Source organism: Onychomys torridus, chromosome 14, assembly GCF_903995425.1.
Source record: "Onychomys torridus chromosome 14, mOncTor1.1, whole genome shotgun sequence".
NCBI lineage: Eukaryota > Metazoa > Chordata > Mammalia > Rodentia > Cricetidae > Onychomys > Onychomys torridus.
Genome location: NC_050456.1, coordinates 69590606 through 69597158, shown reverse-complemented (window position 1 = coordinate 69597158; position 6553 = coordinate 69590606).

The window sequence follows — 6553 nt, the reverse complement described above, 5'->3', positions numbered from 1 at the left end:
CTTTGGAGGCTGTCCTAGATCTCGCTCTGTAGACTAGACTAGGCTGGCCTCGAACTCACAGAGATCCGCCTGACTCTGCCTCCCGAGTGCTGGGATTAAAGGCGTGCACCACCACTGCCTGGCTCCCCCCCCCCCAAAGCTTGCTAGGCATGCGCTCTACCACTGAGCTAAATCCCCAACCCCCATAAACGCCTTTCTTAACTGCTGGTTCTGTCCAGCAGATTTCTCTGCTGCTACCTGTTGTGCTTCGGATTTTCCCTGCTTTTTAATTCTTTAACTGCAGCCCCTAGACTGCACCATTTCAAGACCCCCTAGGCTGTATATATCTAGTCCTTCTGACATCCAATGGGCCAGAGCACATGAAAAAATGTGGAAATTATTAGTCAGCAGAGAAACGTAAATTAAAAATCCCAGGAAAAGCTGTAGCACCCCTCCATAAACCATTAAATAAAAAGATGGGGAGCACCATGTCCTGCTGAGGACGTGGAACTGGAATGGGGGACATTCCTGACAGGTCCTGAGTGTGACCCGCCACTTTGGGAACATTTTACTGTGACAAATGAAGTTAAACAGGCCTGTTCTGTGACCCCACAAAGGTCAAAGGCCTTCAGCCCTTCCCCTCGCCCCCCCCCCCCCCCCCCCCGCCCCAGTTTGTACCACCCTCATTACGTCATCTATTCATCCATTCAGCCCTCAGGCTTGCTGGCTGTTCCAGCATCCTAACTAAGAGTCCTGTGTGTTTTCAGTTGGATTCTGTGACTCCACTTCCTTGTTCTACCTGATGTCAGAAAATGAAATCGAGGAAGCTGAGGATTAGCAGTTAAGAGCACTTGCAGAGGACCCGAGTTCAGGTCCCAGTACCCACGTAGGTCAGCTCACAACTACCTATAATTCCAGCTCCAGGGGATCTGATACCCTATTATAGACTCTGTGGACACTCTCACTCACAAATGAAAATAATAATAAAAAAAAATCTTAAAAAAACAAAACAAAAAACTGATGCTCTGTGCACTTTTAGCTTCCAGCAGCAGAGGGCACTTGGAACTTAAAAATCCGTCTGTGCCGTCTCTCTGGATTGCCAGATAAAATAAATATTGTTCTGTTCTTTTGTTCATAGAGTCTATGTTCACAAATGACATTTGATATTTCCTGGCCCATGTGGAAGTCCCTCCAGAGGTGACAGGCAACTCTGCTGTTTTCCTGGTGGTTAAACTGCTCAGAGAGATGAGGGCCTCCACCACTGAACCCCTGAGGACAACTCCTAGACCTACCCTGGTAATGATGGTTTGTGTCTCTGATTTATGTGTTGGAAGTTTAATCCCCACAGCAAAGATGCTGAGGGTGGGGATTAAATTTAAGAACTCCTTAGGTGGCTGGGCAGTGGTGGTGCACACCTTTGATCCCAGCAACTGGGAAGCAAGGGCAGGTGGATCTCTGTGAATTCAAGGGTGGGCTGGTCCACAGAGTGAGTTCCAGGACAGGATCCAAAGCAACACAGGCAAATCCTGACTCAAAAAAAAAAAAAAAGTGAGTTCGAGGCCAGCCTGGGCTACAGAGTGAGTTCTAGGAAAGGCGCAAAGCTACACAGAGAAACCCTGTCTCAGAAAGAGAGAGAGAGAGAGAAAAGAAAGACAAACCAATGGCCTGTAATCACAGTGCTTAGGTAAGTGAGGCAGGAGGCCAGGAGTTTGAGGTATATAGCCAGTTCAAGACCAATCTGGCCTAAGAGAGACCCTGTCTCAAAACAAAAACAGGTGATCGGGTCATCAGGGCAGAACTTGTAGATTCATGTTTTTATCGTAGGAACGGGTTAGCTACTGCTGGAGCCAATTTCTAAGAAAAACAAGTTCGGCTCTCTTCTCTCGCACCAATTTTCAGACTTTTGTCGGATTTCCTCATTCACAAATTCCCCAGTGCATTCATTCCTTACACCTCTTTTGTAAGCCTTGTCACGTGATCAAAACTGTCATTTTGCTTACCTCTCCCAATCACTTAGACTTTGAACTCTGGTGCCCCAAACTCCCCATATTTGACGAGACCACTGATCTGTCTCTATAGCCAATGCCAGTACCCTGACTTTGATGTCGAACAATGATGTAAATAAGCCCTGGACACTGGAAGAAGCTGGGTGAATAGTACTCTGGATTTCTGATGGCTGACTTTAGACATCCCCATGAGTTCATAACTATTTCATTAGGACCAGTGAGATGGCCCAGTGGGAAGAAGCTCTTGCTGCTGCTGTCCTGAGTTCAATCCCAGAACCCACAGTGGAAGGAGAGAACCAATTCCCTAACAGTTGCCCTCAGACCTTCACATGCATGCTGTAGCATGCACGCCCACTTTTATACAAAGGAGAATGCATGCATACATGCACATACATACACGTACAAATGCACACACACATACACACTAATTAATAAACATTTTAAAGGAAAAAGTAAAATTCCTATATCAATCAGTTCCTCAATGCTGCAACCATATCTGAGATTATGCACATATAAAGATAAAAGCTTCATCTGGCTCGTGGTATAGGAGGTTCTGATCTTGACCCGCTGGTTCTGTTGCTTTGGGCCTCTGTTGAGGCAGCTGTGGAGGTATGTGATGGAATAAAACCACTTAAACCAAGGCAGAACAGGAAGGGAGCTGAGTGCCATAAACTCCATTGTGCCACACCCTCAGGGACTCACAGACCCTTGTCCACCTTCCATCCACCCCATCCCCCATCCTAATGTTCCACTGCCTGCCAGTGGTGCTACACTGGGGACCAAGCTGTAATTCACAGGCCTTCAGCAATAATTAAAGTCTGAACTATACCAACACATACTGTGATATTATTTTATTGAAACATTTATGTATGATATATTCGTTTTCTATTAATCCATAGTCAGCTATCAAAACACACTGTCTTGCTACAACTGAAAGGACTCTGGCCTTGTGCTTCTCTCCTGTCTCCTCTGTCTTGCTAAAGCCTGTTACTGACATTCCTAAAGCTAGCCCCCAAGGTCTAGTCCCTTATTTGGCCTCTTTCTCCTCCTGAGCCCGACTACCAAGGTCCAGCTATCAAAGTATTAAAGTTCAGCAATCAGAAGCTCCCTTTGGTTCACCTAATTAATATGCCCAATCAAAATAAACTACCGTGACCTGGCGGTGGTGGCACACGCCTTTAATCCCAGCACTCGGGAGGTAGAGCCAGGCAGATCTCTGAGAGTTCAAGGCCAGCCTGGTCTACAGAGTGAGATCCAGGACAGGTACCAAAACTACACAGAGAAACCTTGTCTCAACCCCCTGCCCATATATATATACCACCACATCCTAGCCCATCCTAACACAGAACTTCCCTTTTCCTCCTCTTAAAAATTACACCTGCGAGGTCATTTGCTGCCGTTTTCTGCCTGAATCAGAAGCAGCCACTTGAACTTTTCTTCCCTGCTTGATAAAGGATCTCTCTCAAAAACACTAATGACAGTCAATGTTGGAGAGGATGCGGAGCAAAGAGAACATGCCTCCACTGTTGGTGGGAATGCAAACTTGTACAACCACTGTGGAAATCAGTGTGGCAGCTTCTCAGAAAATTGGGAATTGATCTACCTCAAGACCCAGCCATGGGTTAGGGATTTAGCTCAGTGGTAGAGTGTTTGCCTAGCAAGCACTAGGCTCTGGGTTCGATCCTCAGCTAAAAACAAAACAAAACAAAAGACCCAGCCATACCACTCTTGGGCATATACCAAGGAATACTCAATCATACCACAAAAATACATGCTCAGCTATGTTCATAGCAGCACTATTTGTAATAGCCAGAACCTGGAAGCAACCTAGATGCCCCTCAACTGAAGAATGGATTAAGAAAATATGGTACATATATACAATGGAGTACTACTCAGCAGAGAAAAACAATGACAGAATGAATTTTGCAGGCAAATGGATGGAACTAGAAAATATCCTGAGTGAGGTAACCCAAACCCAGAAAGACAAACATGGTATGTACTCACTCATAAGTGGATTCTAGATATAAAGCAAAGAACAATCAAACTGCAACCCACAGAACCCGGGAGGCTATATAGCAGGGGGGACCCTAGGATGACTGTGGCTTATAATAAATTTTGGTTTTACTCAATTACTGGGTAAGCCTCAATGAAACATTTCATTAATCGGATAAGAATTTATACTGTATCAAGCTGATAATAGAAAATAAATAAATAAAAATGAAAAAAAATAAAGGATCTCTCTGTGAAAATGGGTTTGGATGTGGTTTGTGCATAATCTGGGGTACAGGGGTAAACCCCCAATGTGCAGGGCCAGTTTTGTGTGTGTGTGTGTCTCCTTCAGCAATCATAAATAATATCACTGTCCACAGTTTTTGTGGCTCAGGAGGCTGTCTACCACAGGCTGCCTTCTAGTTGTCTCCAACTATTCAGTCCTTTGGATGTGAAAAATACATTCTTCAGCCAGGCATGGTGGCACATGCCTTTAGTCCAAGCAGTCAGGAGGCAGAGGCAGGCAGTTCTATGTGAGATCGAGGCCAGCCTGGTCTCCAAAGCCAGTTCCAGGAAAGGCGCAAAGATACACAGAGAAACCCTGTCTCAAAAAAACAAACAAACAAACAAAAAAAAACCCACCAAAAACAAAAAAACAAAAACAAAAAGTTTGTCATTTCCCAGGATCTCAGGCATCTTTTTTTGTTGTTGTTTTGTTTTGTTTTTTTTCAAGACAGGGTTTTCTCTGTGTAGTTTTGGAGCCTGTTCTGGATCTTGCTCTGTAGACCAGGCTGGCCTGGAACACACAGAGATCCTCCTAGCTCTGCGTCCTGAGTGCTGGGATTAAAGGTGTGCGCTACCACCGCCTGGCTTGATCTCAGGCATCTTATCCCAGTGTGACAGGACAAGGCAATACAGAGGCTCCTCCATCTTGTATTCTTGCTGAGGCCATTTCAGGTTTAATTAGAATTCGATCTCCTTAATGGAGAAGTCCATGGAAAATTACCAATCTCTAGTCTAAGAACCCGAGGTCAAGATACCCCAGCTAACTTAACTTCCGTTAAACTGCCTGCTTGTGCAGAAGCCCCTCCAGCTAACTGCTTATCTTAGCTTCCATTAAACTGCTTGCTTCTGTGAAGCCCCCCTGCAGCTGTGGACTAAGATACTAGGGCTCTATTTTTTGCCTTCAAAACCACATGCTCTGACACTCAGGGCTGTACTTAAGTCCAGAATACCTGAGTGTATTCTCAGTGGACTGGAATAAAGGCTTTCAACTAGCTGTGAACTGTGTCTGAGAGGTCATTTCTGGTGGGATCCCTATAACACCAACACCAAGCACTTCAAGGTGCAGAAGCTCACATTATAAATCACAATCAGGTTCCTCAGAACAGTTACTCAAAATTAAAGTCTGTAAACCAAAAAGATAGCAGTTATCTGGACTAGGGGGATGGCTTGGTGGATAAAGGAAGTGTCTGATACACAAACATGAGGCTCAAAAATCAAGACCCTAGACCAAGAAGCTGGGTGTGGTGGTGTATTCCTTTACTCAGAGGAGGCAGAGACAGGAGGAGCCCTGTGGAACTCACTGGCCAGCCAGTCTAGATAAATCAGAAAGTTCCAGGCTCAGGAAGAGACCTTGTCTCTAAAAAATAAGGTGGAGAGATGAATTCAAGAAGATAATGTCTCCCTCTGGCCTCCACACACCTACATGAACACATATATACACAAAGAAATTCAAGAGACGTTGTGTTATCTATCCTGACCCTACCTACACACAGTGGTGGAGCAAGCTGCTGTTCATCAATCTAAATCTTCCTGTTCCAACACAGGACATGGGTGTGTGGCAGGTGGGAGGCAACACATGGGAAGCCTTGCTCCAGAGCCATGAGTTCTGAGTCCAGCAGGAGGCTGGATTGAAGGCCTGATTGAAGTTTCCTATTCTACCCTTTCTTTGAGTTATTACTCTCTGTGGAAACTAGCCTGGCTTGGGAGGTAGGCTAAGAAATTAGGAAACTGTGAAAATCCAAAGATTGATTTCACTTAAAAATTTTTTAAATTGTGTATATGTACATGTGTCTGTATGTGCAGTTGCCCACAGAATTGGATCTCCCTGGAACTGGAGTTACAGAGAACTGTAAACCACCTGATGTGGAATAGGAATTGAATTTGGCTCCTCTGCAAGAGTAGTACACGATATTAAGCACTGGCCATCTCTCTAGCCCCTCTCCTCCCCAGAGATTTTATTTCATGCCATCCTAATCCATTTGAGGTACCGAGAAAGACAAGAACAATGGAGGAGACGTGAGAAGACAAAGACAGCCCTCACTCAAGAATCTAGCAGAGAGAAACTTCAGCAGGACTGATAAAATCAAAATTGCCTACAAAGATGGGGTTTAATTTCCCTGCAAACATCTCAGGCATGGATGTTGACAACATCAAACTGTGTTTATTATGCAGGGCCCAGTGTGAGCTGGGTGTGACCTTAGAACTCAGCTTCATCAGTTCTCATCTCCTCATCCCTAGACACCCCACAAACCTCATTTACAAAGGAAATCTATTAAGATAAGAAAAACCAGCTT